The 14,327-nt window shown below is 38.1% G+C and overlaps 1 protein-coding gene across 1 annotated transcript in view; it reads right to left on the bottom strand.

Moving 5' to 3' along the window:
* Nucleotides 1-14,327, bottom strand: part of GPC5 (glypican 5) — a 771,517-nt gene that overhangs the window by 558,621 nt on the left and 198,569 nt on the right.

Below are 14,327 nucleotides of genomic sequence, written 5' to 3'. Positions count from 1 at the left end.
AACATGAGTCAAGCTTTCTGATACTTTTCTGATACTAATGTTGTATATAATTTTGAAAAGGAAATGACAAATCACAAACAAATTCAAAACCAATGCTTTCAGTTCTATGTATGTATGTACATTTTATACGATATCTACAAAATAGCCAGATTCAGGAAGGAATCCAACAGAGAGAGGAAACTCAGTTCTGCATGGCATGCTTCAATCAGGTCCAAAGTGTCGTTTCAAGCATGAACCTTGTAGTAACTTCACCAACAGTCGCATGGGCAAGGCAAGGGTTAGAAGAGAAATGCCCAGAGAGATCACTCCAAAACCCTTCCTAAATCTCCCCTTCTGCTATACGGCTTAAATAAGCAGCACAAGCTTTCCTACAGCTGCCTCTGTGTCACAGCCAGTGCAGCAAGAGCTCTCCCCTTTGTTTTCACAAAATTTAACCACTTTGCTCACTTCTGACTCTTGAAAGAAAGAAGACAGAAAAAAAAGCAAAAAGAAGCTACTTCAGAGAGAAAAAAACAAAAACAAAAACAAAAACAAAACCCCCTAGTTATTTATTTCAACAGCAAATACATAACCTGCATACTTTGGGATCTTTACAAAACCATCCACTTCAAGCCAAGCTGGGCTTGCTTAGGGAACAGGCTGTTTTGAAGTGGTCAGCCTGGGGAGAAATGACTTTTCATGGCAAATACTTCAGAAAACCTGTCTGATAAGTCGAAATGTTTTTTTCACCACCAGATCAAAACCCAGAACCTTCTGAGAACAAACAAACACCTGGCATTCCTTAAAAGACCTGAGTTTCTCCAAGCTGCTACCACTTCAGCCAGCAATCTGGCCACTGAGCCAGGGCCTCTCAGGTTGAAGTGGTTTTTACTGAAAGCTGAAGCAGATGTTTAAAGACCTCAAGTATACCCTACGAAAATCAGTAATGCACATACATTGAAATGCAGTAAAAATAACAAGAAAAAGCAAACAATTCTGGAAAATCACCTAAGACATTATCTAGGAAAATCTAATTCCTCTCTAAAAATATGACCAAATGTTCGAGTAAGAACAGTAACTGCAATTTCAGTAACTATAGTAATTAAGGCAGAGACTGTTAATTCTCTTTCTCTGGGCATAAGCTGATGATAACAAGGAAGATTTCTTCTGGTACTGTAATACTGCTTGCTTATGGTAGCATGCCTTATTCTCAAACTACAGCTGCATGAGTCAGGAGGAAAGTCGAGGTGCATCTTCTTTTTCCAGACAATGTTTTATATCAGTCTTAAAAATACTAGAAGGTGTTTATATTATCATACGGTTTTAAAGAAAAAAGATATTTCATAATAAAATTAAAATGCCTTCGCACACACTACACATTATCTAATGCTTTGCTTCACATCCTGCTGTTTTGGTGAACCTGGCAGGGTGCTTCAAAGTTTCTGACTCATTTAGTTGTAGCTCCACAATGTGGCCAATGTGAGAATATACTGAAGGAGAGAGAGACATTTCCAACAATTTTCCACTTGCTATGTGCACGCTTTCCCCAGTTAGGCATCAACAGCCTTGTCCATAGCCTCCTCTCCCACCAGGAAAGATTGCAGTCTAATGAAATCCACTAATGGGCTTTTTTTCCAATATTAACTTCAGGAACTTAACAATATTAACTTCAGGAAGCTTAATGTCTTTTTATATCCTGTAAGATGATGGCTTCTTTATAAAACACCATACTGCAATAAATAAGTAAACAGAATTAATACAGTATTGACAAAGACAAAAGATACATCTGCCTAGTAGAACAGCTTTTCATTTTTTAGGCAAATTCATGGACTGATAAGGAGAGAAACTGTGGATATTTTAAACACTGTAAACAGGATTGCTTTTTCTGCTGGAACAATCTGCTAAGCAAGATAAATATATTACTTTGAATTACATGTCATTGATCATTAAATTCTCTTACAAACAATTATTTTCTTATGGTGAGTTATTTCTTTGAGAAGCTTAAAGATAAATCCATTCAGGTTATTTGTTGTAGTATCTATGTGTGTGCACAAGCTTGTTTAATTTAAAGCTGGACTGCAGATCTAGATTCTAATATTCCGTGAGGGTGTGTGGAGACAATACAGATCCATTGTTCATTCAATATAAGTATTTATTGAAAAGAACTATTAGAATAAATGCATTAAAAGTTCCTTCACTGTTATCTGCAAAAGCGATGAACGTTCTGAGAGTTTAGGAATACAAGTAATTCTGTGCTACTGTTGCTGAACTGATTCATTCAAGCAAGAAAAATTTTAAACTGGAAAATTACAATACAGTTAAGGTTGCCAGTCTGCATTATTTTATTTCTAGTTAAAGCTTTCAGGCATTCATAAATTGACCATAAAGATTTGCTCTGCCCTGGGCCTACTGTGATATATATTAGGCTGACAATCTGTTCTTTATTCAGCTTGCTATGTCTAGATAGGAAATATCACATATTATCCCAAGTCTGCTTGCAAAGTCTGACAAGGGTATGAAGTTAAGGATCCAATGACAAATTTTATCCTGTCTTTTCTTATATCAGTTGACAATGTTCTGTAAAATTTTGGTCACCCAGTTTTGATTATCCTCACAATAACTAAAATAGTAATGATACTTTACCAGAATACTTTACAAGCATGATTTAATTGATATTCATCATACCCCCACAAGGCAGATAGGTAAGTGTTATAATCCTTATTTAGGGAAACAGAGAAAGGCAAAATGACTTGCAAAAGGCTGTACAATGAATTAATGCTACATCAAGATTAAGACCAGGGCTTTTCTGACATAACCCTATATCCATTCTTCTGGATTATAGTTCCTTCCACATTTATTAGTCAATCATATTTCTAATTAATAACTTTTAAATATCATTTATTAACATGCAAATAATTTTACAAGGTAAATTTCCTTTTTGTCATTTATAGTATTAAATTTTTGCGCAGTAATGGATTACACAAAACAACAGTAAATTTTGCCTTCTGTCTCTCTTACAATGTAACAAAATTCTTCCATATTAAAGTCTTTGATACTAGGGATAATATTTTTACAACATATAAATCTAAGTGCATTAGCATTGAGATTATACCTTTTTGTTCATATTTAGTTCTGCGATTGATACCAGTCAATTAAAAATTTAAGGGGCATAGGGCTATCTCCCACCTGCCTCATTTTGAAGAATTTTCTTGAACACTTTAGTTTTAGAAAGGTGTATTGGGTCTAGCTGAGATGGAGTTAATTTTCCCCACAGCAGCCCTCGTAGTGCTGTGCTCTGTATCGGTAGCTAGAACAGTGTTGATAACACACCAGTGTTTTGGCTACTGCTGAGCAGTGCTGCACAGCATCAAGGCTGTCTCTCCAACATTGCCCCCCCACCAGTAGGCTGGGGGTGGGCAAGATCTTGGGAGGGGACACAGCCAGGACAGCTGACCCAAACTGACCAAAGGGATATTCCATACCATATGACATCTGCTCAGTATAAAAGCTAGGGGGAGGAGGAGGAAGGGCGGGGCATTCGTTTGTTTACGTTTGTCTTCCGGAGCAACCACTACGTGTACTGAAGCCCTGCTTCCCGGGAAGTGGCCGAACGTCACCTGCTGATGGGAAGTAGAGAATAAAATCTTCTGTTTTCCTTTGCTTTCGCGCGCGACCTTTGCTTCTGCTTTATTAAACTGCCCTTATCTCGACCTACGAGCCTTTCGTTTTATTTTCTCCCCCTGTCCAGTTGTGGAGGGGGAGTCATAGAGCGGCTTTGGTGGGCACCTGGCATCTGGCCAGGGTCAACCCACTACAGTCCTTTTAAAAAGAGGCACCACCATATAATGAGTTATCAGAAGATGAAAGGCGTTATTCTTTGTTTACTGATGGATCCTGTCGTGTGGTAGGAAACCATCGGAAATGGAAAGCTGCTGTGTGGAGTCCCACACGACAAGTTGTTGAGGCCACTGAAGGAGAAGATGAGTCAAGTCAGTTTGCAGAAGTGAAAGCCATTCAGCTAGCCCTAGAGATTGCTGAACGAGAAAAGTGGCCAGTACTCTGGATTTTTAGGAAAATCTAGTATTACTAAAAGAAAGAATGAATTATTTTTTTGAAGAAAGAGAAGAACGTGAGAGAAAGAGACATGGTTTTAAAAAGAAATGTATTGGACATTGCTTTAGAAGAAGAAAATCCTCAAAATTACTCGCTAGTATTCTTTTTTGATGTAGTGGTTGCCAGTATGATATTTAGCCAAGGAAACACTTAGCTTTGATGAGTTTTAAATTATTATTATCTGTGTATCTGTGGATTTACTTATCCAAGATCAGCTGCTGAAGTCATTGAAAACAGTGTCTAACATTTCTAAAGCTCCACTGATAATTGCAGCCATACCCTTCTTCATAAGCTCTCTGCTTGCATGTTTTTGGGAGTATCTTTCAGTGGCAAAGAGTGGATCATTTCCTTTTATCTTCCATTGTCACTTCATGCCTTCAAAGGCTGTGATTATACCTTGTGTTTTAGTTTGTACAATTAAACATTCGTTTTTGTCTGAAAGCATGAAAAAATATCAATTAAGGCTTTGTTTCTGTGTTTCAGAGACAGGGGAAAAAATCTAAAAGTAACGTACTGAAAAAGAAGAGATAACCTTGACTATATTATACTAGGATATAATATAGCATATATATATATTATAATAGCATAAAAATGGCATTCAGAGAAGGAAATCTCCTCTAAAGCACTTAGAGGATGTGCCCAAAAATCATCCCAATAAAAAAAAGGGAAAGGAGAAGGGAAAAAAAAAATCCACATGGCTGAGTATTCTCATTAAACTCGAAGTCTGTCAATGAATATTTATCTTTATTCTCCTGCCCGGAAGGGAGGCTGGAGAAAGACTGAGCAAAAACACTTATTTCTGTCAATGAAGCTTAGTAATCAACTCCATCACCAGAAGTCCTCTTACTGCCAGCTGTCATTCAGATGACAGGTTGTTTCAATATATCAGCAGAGGACCAGCTGGCAGGGGGACAGAAATGACAACCTTGCTTGAACAGTGAAAAATATTTTCAGCAGAATTAGCAAGGCTGAGATGTCTGTATATGCTTGGGGATACGAGTAAGGCCAGAGGAGGGATGTATTTGAGCAAATAGGCATATTTATTCTCTGTCTTCTAGTGAATGCAGAGAAGTATTTTTTCCAAATAGCAAAAAGTATGCCACTCATAGGTAATTTAATGTTTGATTTGTTTGACAGATTACCTTTTCTCCTCTATGTCTATTTCACAGTGTTATTCTCCTGTCTCATATGTTTAACTCTTAAAAGTTTCAGCTCACCCCTGTTTCATTGCATGACAGACAGTGGTTTCTTTGGACTTCTTGTTGCCTCTGTGACTTTTCCTCCTTTTCTTTTCAAATCTCTAGCTCTTGTTTTATTAGTTACTTCAGATTCTTCTCAGTCTCTGCCACTTTTTCCCTGCTGTGCATTCATCTGACTTCAAAACCCCTTAGAGGTTTAACTCTAGTTGACTTTAAAATTATCTGCTCATGGATAAAACTCTGTCATGGTTTCACCCCAGCCAGCAACTAAGCACCACGCAGCCGCTTTCCCCTCCCCTCTCCTAGTGGGGTGGAGAGGAGGGTCGGGAAAAAAAAAAAGTAAAACTCGTGGGTTGAGATAAGAACAGTTTAATAGCTAAAGTAAAATAAAATATAATACTAACTAAGAATAATAAAAGTATAATAATAATAATAATAGTAATGAAAAGGAATATAACGAAAAAAGAGAGAAAGAGCACCCAAGAAAAGACAAGTGATGCACAACGCAATTGCTCACCACCCACTGACCGATGCCCCAGCAGCGATCCACCCCTCCCGGCCAACTCTCTGCCATTTATATACTGAGCATGACGTTCTATGGGATGGCATATCCCTTTGGCTAGTTGGGGTCAGCTGCCCCGGCTATGCTCCCTCCCATCTCCTTGCACACCTGCTTGCTGGCAGAGCATGGGAAACTGAAAAGTCCTTGGCTGAAGATAAGCGCTACTTAGCAACAACTAAAACATCAGAGTGTTATCAACATTATCCTCACACTAAATCCAAAACACAGCACTGTACCAGCTACTAAGAAGAAAATTAACTCTATCCCAGCCATAACCAGGACAAACTCATATTTTGAGAACTTTACCACCCGACTTCCAAGGTCCAGTTTGCAGTGCTGCAGTGCAATCATATGAGACTTGCACTGAATTTACCTGGAGCTGAAGGTATCAAAAATTGTTGAAAATCAGTCTCTGACGGTGAGTATAGGCAAATGAAAACTTCACTTTCTTCTGCTACTCATTTTGTGCTTTTATTTATATCTAGTTTTGAAAGTGTCTTTTGAATATTTCTTTTCAATCCTGACTTTTTTCCATCAAAGTGTTCACAAACTCCTTTACTGAAGTCTCCATTTTCATAGGCAGAATGTGGATTTAAAGGGACAAAATGAAATTAATTGGAATTCTGCATCCTACGTCCTGATTTCAATTGCACTGTATCAAATAACTATTGTCACCAATAAAAATAATCTTGTAGACTTCAAAATGTAGAGCAGAAGATACACATAGCTTCTATTTCCCCTGATTTCCTCAAAGTAAAAATATAATCAACTCTAAAATAAATACTGTATTTTCTATACCTGTAGTCACCTGAGCTACATTATATATTACAGAAAGCACATAAAGTTTTTGGAAATTGTACAGATTACATTAACTAGAGAAGAAAGTATGCCTAGATTAATGTTTCTTATCACATATGTGCCCTGTCCCATCTGTTTCCTATAGAGTGAATATCGCCCCATCAGCACTGATCAACACAGTTGGACTGTGAAGAAACACCATGAATTTTTGAGCAACGTCTGGATTGAGTATTAATAATCATTTTGCTCCCCCAGCAGCATTTTAATATGCCATCTATAAATTTTTAGGATGCCCCAAGGCATGTTTTGCTAGTCCATTTATATATGCCTTGGGTAGGTTCAGAGACATAAAGTAACAAAACAGCTGTCTTCAACCATCCAAAGCACTTTAACATTTCACTAAAAATGCCCTGAAGTGTCCTAATGTTATTATGGTATAGGTTTTTAATTTTGAGATGAGATTTCAATAACAAGAGGCTATTTAAAACACAACACCACCTTTCCATTTTTAGATTATTTAACATATAAAGCATAAGATAAAATACCAGTATTAATAGTTTTCCTTCTGCCATCTAGGAGTCTTGAGCTTCTCCATACTAGCTTTTGGAAATGTAAAGCTGGTATCAGTAAAAGACTGAATACACTTCAAAGCTGATTTCAGAATATACCTTATAATATCATTAACCAGCTTCTGAATATTAGGCCCATATCTTTCTATTATTCAACATACCTTATCTTTATACATGAAACAAAAAAAGTACTTAAAAGTGGTGTGATTCACATACAGTAACAAAATGGATACTTGTTTATTGCACTTCCATATGTACAATATCACTGAAAGTATGTTTTATTGAATACTCCAGTTGAGTAAGCAGAAAATGAGACTCGGAAACAAGCCAGCATCTACAAAAAAACCCAAAAATTCAGTAGAGCTGTACCCATTTATATCAGAATTTAATTCAGCCTTTTATTTTATTCACAATAGTTAGAAAGTCAAGAATTATTAGAATGGTTGCAGAATGGTTGTTTTAAAAACAGATTGGTAGGATTCATCTCACCAAATCTAGATGTCTACAATTTGAATATCTATACGTAAACTGGTTGTCTAGGCTTTGTTAATAGTGAGGGGATTTAGAGGGTGCTTTTTATCCTGGAGTTGATATCTAGAGTGGAATTCAGTTGCCTAAACATAAGTATCTATGAAGCCGTTCCAGATGCCATAGGGTATCTGAGACATTTCCATGGGGCTGGCAAACATGACACAGAAGTGATCTAACACCTGAGCAGCACCTAGAGGCCAAGCAAGATACCTTTGGCATCTAAAATGGCACACTGGGTGCGTATATTCAGGAAAGTGAATCTCATATCCAAAGTAGATACGGTGAATTGAGTTCTGCAATACCACTTTTCTCCACTGACTCTAAAGGGACTGTCCTGGTTTCGGCTGCGACAGAGTTAATTTTCTTCTTAGTAGCTGGTCAGCAGGCATCGGTCAGCAGGTGGTGAGCAATTGCATTGTGCATCACTTGTATTTTCTTGGGTGTTACTTCTGTTTTTTGTTATATTCCTTTTCATTACTATTATTATTATTATTATATTATTCTTAGTTAGTAGTGTATTTTATTTTACTTTAGTTATTAAACTGTTCTTATCTCAACCCACGAGTTTTACTTTTTTTTTCCCTCCTCCCCACCTCACTGGGAGGGGGGAGGGGGAAGCGGCTGCGCAGTGCTTAGTTGCTGGCTGGGGTTAAACCACGACAGGGACCCTCATCACTACTGGCTAATGATGTACACCATACGGGTCTAAAATTACATAAGATTAATCACACCCTTGGTGTTAGCTCTAATGGATTTCATTTATTTTGAAATGCATAGTTTACAAAATAATAAAACTTTCATCACAGAAACACTGATCTTGCCTATGAACAGAAAGGGGTTTGCTGAAGTGAGGAAAATATTTCTCCATTAGCTTCAAGACATAAGCAGATATGTAAATAAATAAATTCATAGATCTACAAATATATAGAAGGATAAATAAATTTCTGTCTAACTGTAGACATGTAAACAGTTTGTAGACAAATGTCAGCAGTTTCCAAAAAGATTGGGAAGCTCTGTATTTATCTGTAAGATGTAACTCTGTTGTGACATTTGCTTTCCTTTATTTGCACAGAGGTATTTGCACAGTCTTGGTTTCACCCTTCAAGGAAGTGGCCCTGGATCCAGCTTGGAGGCATTTGTAAAACTGCATTTGCCACATTCCATTTATCTGGCACCACGACGCCCTTGAGCAACAGCTACAACTGCACCATCTGCAACGCAGCATGTCCACAGCAGCGTTTTGCTGGAGTGCCGGGGTCGATGCTCTGTTCCTGGCTCTTCCATCGCGAACACTAAGACACACGAGGAATTCAGATTTTCTGTTCTGTCTCTAATTTCCTTGGAATCAACTTCATGTATGGATCATTTTTATGTTCTCCAACCCTCCCCTCAGCTTCTTTCCAGAGGCTTTATATTTCCTGATGATACTGAAACAAGGTTTATTAACACCTCTCCTGTTTTGTCTGGCTATTGAGGACCAGAGGAGTCCTGCTGAGCCCTCTGTGTGTGTGTATGTGTGTGCGTGTGTGTATGAGTGAGGGGGACTGTACCAGCTGCTGGAGTGGGGCTGCAGCCTCAGGGGCTCATATGTCCAGGTACCAGCAACAGGGGAGACTGGGATCTGGGGGCAGCTGCTGGGCAGACTGAGTGTCTGAGCCCAGCTGCTGGAGGGGTCCACCTTGTACATACAGAGATATATATGTACATACGGATATGTATATGAATATACAGAATACATATATATATCTATTCTCACTAGTAGACCTCCTCCTTGCTTAGCCAGAGAGGGGAGCAGGATGAAGTCATTGGTGCTACCTGTGTCCATGAGTCCATGTGAGTGCTTTGTGTGTCTGCCTGCGGTCTGTGTGGCATGTAGTGTATATATGTATATATGTAGTGTATACATGTGCCCTGCATGTGTGTGCCTACAGGGAATACATGCTCAACCTTGCTACTGGTTGGACTCGAGGCACGGAGCTGCAGCAGCCTCGCCTCTCCCGGTTGTCAGATCCAGCACAGAACTTTACACTAACAAATACTTCTCCTGTTTTGGTTTGTTTTTTCACATACTGCTCCTAAACATCTGACTTTAGCCTGACTTGGCTTACCTGCGTTTATGCCCTTTACCACTTTCTTTATTTGTAGGGGGAAAAAAAAACAACAAAAAACCAATCAAAAAAACCCTACCACCACCAAAAAGTGCTTTTTTGAAGGATGTCTTTTTTCTTCCAAGAGATTCTTTTATTCTGCTGCTTAACAACATTAGCTCCTTTTCAGGGTTTGGTTTGTTTGGGATTTTTTTTGGGGGGGGGGGGGGATGGTATGTGGGAGGTCCTCTCTGAGGCTCTAATAAAATACCTGTAATATGGCATTTGACCTCAAAGATAACTAGTGGCATGCTTCTCTGTTTGACCAGAACTGCCTCAGCAGTGCTTTGCTTCCACCAAGAGCCAGAAGGTCAACACAGGAACATCAAAGCCCCTAAACAACCCTGTTATGCAGAGCGTGCCCCATGCAGAGTGATATTAATGCATCTGAGGCCAGAAGAAGAATAAGCAAGAGAGAAAAACAATTGAGCAAGAGAGAAAAACAGCAGAATGCCTGTTTCCATCACTACCAATCATCTGTTAAAGCAAACAAACAAATAAAAAAATAAACCAAAATAGCACAGTCTTGGTCTCCTCACTCCTCAGAAATCTGGTTTTCTTTTTTGCAGCGTTCCAACACAAGGATGGACCTCGTCTGCAATCTAGCAAATCTCCAGCCTGCTGATTTAGGGCACTCTCCTTGTGAGGCAGAAGAAATAGGGCTGAAATTTCTGAAGCTAAAAAGGGCACTGAATCTAAGTGCTGCAAGCATTATACAACTGTATATAAAGCCCCCACCCCTGCTATTTTCAGAGATGAAAAGGAGACAAAACAAAAATCCTACAACCTATAAATAATGTTTGTAGAGCACAGCAGTATAAACTTACAAAAAATCGAGAAAAGTTCCACGGTTCATGGTAGGTTATACGAGTAAAGGGTCATTTCTACCAACACAAAGGAGCACAGAGGGGCAAGGCCAGGCCAGGGAGCCCCACTAACCTGGTGAGAGAGACGAGCCCCTGGCCCAGCCCTCCCAGCGCTGTCCCCGGAGAGTCTTAGCCCCGTGGGCCAGGGGGGACACCCATCACCCTGAGTTGGTGCGGGAGGATTTCCCTGGGTCACCTTGTGACTGAGGGGTGTTACTGCTTTTCTGTGATAAAAATAAAAATGATAAACACCAACAACAGGCTTATTGCCTGCACAGACTCATACAAAGCTTGGCTCTACACCCTTTACAGTGTTGGGTGGTTTCTGAAAGAGAAGACATTGAGATCTGTCAGAGATACAGAGGTAGCAATTTATGAAGACCACATATGACTTCAGTCTTCAGAAATTTTAACATATTATTAAAACTCATTTGGTACAGAATTCTCCTTACTACAGCAATCAAATAAGAGGATGCTTTTCCAAATACTAGAAAAAGTGATAAAACATATATCAGTGTTTTATGACACCTTCTCCAAGGAAAGAGTAGTACCCCACTAAACTGTATAACACAGCCATGTACATCCACAGTCTCAGAAATAAACATGAAACTTTTTGGAACCAGGGCTAAGACTACCAAGAAATACCTAATATGTAAGAAAAATGGAAAACTGATTTTTAAAAAAATAGTTTCCTAAAATAATGTAAGAGTATAAGAACAGCCATTTGGTTAAAGGCGTAGCCCAGTATGCTGTGTCCCACAGTGGCCTTAAACAGATGACTAGGGAAGAATAAGAACAGGGAGCACAGGTATGATCAGTTTGCCCCTAACATTTCTGTCTGCTTTCAGCTCAGGGGACCTATAAGCCCAAAGCTGCTTCTAAATATTTGTTATAACTTAAAGGATTTATCACCTAGAATTTGTCTAATTGCATCTTGGGTCCTGATCAATTTTAGTACACACAACATTCTAAGTAGAGAAAATATTCTAGCTGCTATGTATTTAAGATTTTGGCAAATGTTATAAAAATTTCTAATTAAACTCTTAGCTGTTGTTTCAGCAATAAGCAAAATGTTAAATTTTCTGCTGTGCTACAAATGTAAATACACCAAGTACTCCACCACAACAGAACTGTTGGAAACCATCAAAAAATACCTAAGTTTTTCACAAGCACAAAATACTGTAATTCTTGAGTGGTTTTGTAAGGAACTATATAATCAACAAAAAACCTAATATACAATTTGGGATGGACAGCTAAAAAAGTAGGAAAATTATTCCAGATGCTAATATGATCAGGAAAGAAATTCTAAAAATGTTAGCATAAAACTGACCAGTACTTGAAAACCAGAAAGGCAAATAACCTAACTACAAAGCAATTTTCACAGAGATCTCCAGTATAATAGAATCTGAACTGGGAAATATCTAAAGTAATAATACAATAATAGTAATACTAATAATAGTACATCTCCAACACTTTTCTTTGTCCAATGAATTTTTTTAATGTAGTTTTTAGTTTGACAGCCTTTGAGGCAAAAAATATTCAGTACATTTATTTTGCAAGCAACTTTGAAGACATGAACACAGGTATCACTTAATATTCAAACAATATCTTTTATTCTAAAAGACAGGATGAATAGCTGAAAAGAAAAATAAAAAAGCAATATAATAGAAAATAATAAAGACCAGTAGGTTATCTTGATTAGTGTTCTGCTACTGCAGAACTATTCCCTGTCATCAATTTATCTTTTTATGTGCCTGTGAAACCATAAAAAGTCACAAATAACTTTTTTATCATTTTGCTTAGAACATTGTTCTTAACACAAGGCATATTAAGATTTCTCAAAATTCACGTAGTCTTTGTTTTTCCCATTCTCCTACCACAGCTGTAGCCTGTCTACAGTCCTAATTCCCTCTTCTGCTTCCAACACTGCCTACTTCAAAAAGTGGGGAAGGGATTCAGTTCCTGACTGCAGACACACAAGTGCTGGTGTCTGCCCAGGAGGCAGGTATCTACGCTCCCACTGCTGTAAATGAAAATCTAGGGTTCGATTCAGAAGGTTGAACAGAGGCATCTGGTGCCATTTGATGGTATCACGTACGGCCTCCAGCTACCAGTCCAAAAAGGCTTGGGTCTCTCATAGGTTGGTGTCACCAAGAGCAGAGGACTTGCACTAGGCAATCCCTAGAGGTCCTTTCCAACCAATATTTGTATGATTCTGTACCTGCCAGCCCCGTGCAATATTTCAGATATCCTTGCCATCTCAACTGGTATGTGGTACCTATGTTTTTCACTCAGCTGAACCAGGTCTCTAGTCAATACAGTCAATGGAGTTTGGTTCAGCTCACTCAAAAGAAGACAGTAGTATTTAATCAGCCTACAGTCTGCAGTGGAGTCCTACCAAACAGTATACTCTTTCTCAGTGTATTATTTACACCTTGGACCAACTGATCATGATTAATTTTTTCCCACACACTCCTTTCAAATTAAACCCTACAATCTCATTCTAAGTGTCAACACATTTATTTTTAACGCTTCCTGAAATATTCACCATTACTATTATATTTCCATACAGACATGCATGTGAGCATGTTCATTATTAATGAATGTGTGGGAAGAGATTTTCACTACAAAACATATCAATGCAGATGTTAGTAGGAAATCACATTCAATTACATCAAAGGCAGGTCCCAAATACTATTTTATGAAATACATAACACTCTGAGAAATCTCATGATGCATTAACTATGGATTTACATCGAACATTTTCATTTCTTTAAGAATCACATATTGCATATGGATAGTGCCCTTCAACTCAGAAGTAGACTACAGTCACAGCTAACCAATAGCAATTTTAGGAACGATCCTGAGAGTGTCATGATTCAACATAACATATGGATTAGAGGTATTTTCCCACTGAAGTCTGTGGGGATATTCACGTGTAAATTAAACTCTAATTATAAGCACCATGCAAGATCCACTTCCTTTCATATTATCATACTATCACATATCATACCATCAAAAATATTGTAACTCAGGAACCCATAGGACAATCAAGAGTTTCTATATTGACTCAGAAGCGTGCATAACAGTGAGAGAAACAAAAGAAAACAAGCTTTGCCAAGCAGCAAGGGGGAAAACAATACATGAGGACAAGTTCTATCTCCTATATTGCTTCAAGAGGTATAAAACCCACAAAGCAGTAATATTGTCCAAATATTCTGTTTGACAAAACTCAGATAATGCAGTTTTAAGCCTTTAGTTAAATGCAAAACAATCAACTCTGAAAAACCTGCTACTTGGAATGACAGTGTATAACTTCCATCAGACAGTAATAAAAAGGTATGCACCTAGAGGCATGCCAGGTTCCTGTAGTTTTAATCATCTGATTTCATCAGCTGGGACAAGGAAAAAAGATGACTTAGTACTAACATATACACTATTAAAGGATTCTCTGATTGTTTTTTAACAAACTTTTTTTCTTTTTGCATAGGTTTTTTTTTCATTGTTATTACCTTATAAATAATGAATTCACTGAAAGAAAACAGTTACTCAGTTTTCGGGCA

The sequence above is a fragment of the Gymnogyps californianus genome, chromosome 1 (genome assembly GCF_018139145.2).
Source record: "Gymnogyps californianus isolate 813 chromosome 1, ASM1813914v2, whole genome shotgun sequence".
Lineage (NCBI taxonomy): Eukaryota > Metazoa > Chordata > Aves > Accipitriformes > Cathartidae > Gymnogyps > Gymnogyps californianus.
This window is presented reverse-complemented; position numbering and strand designations above follow the sequence as displayed.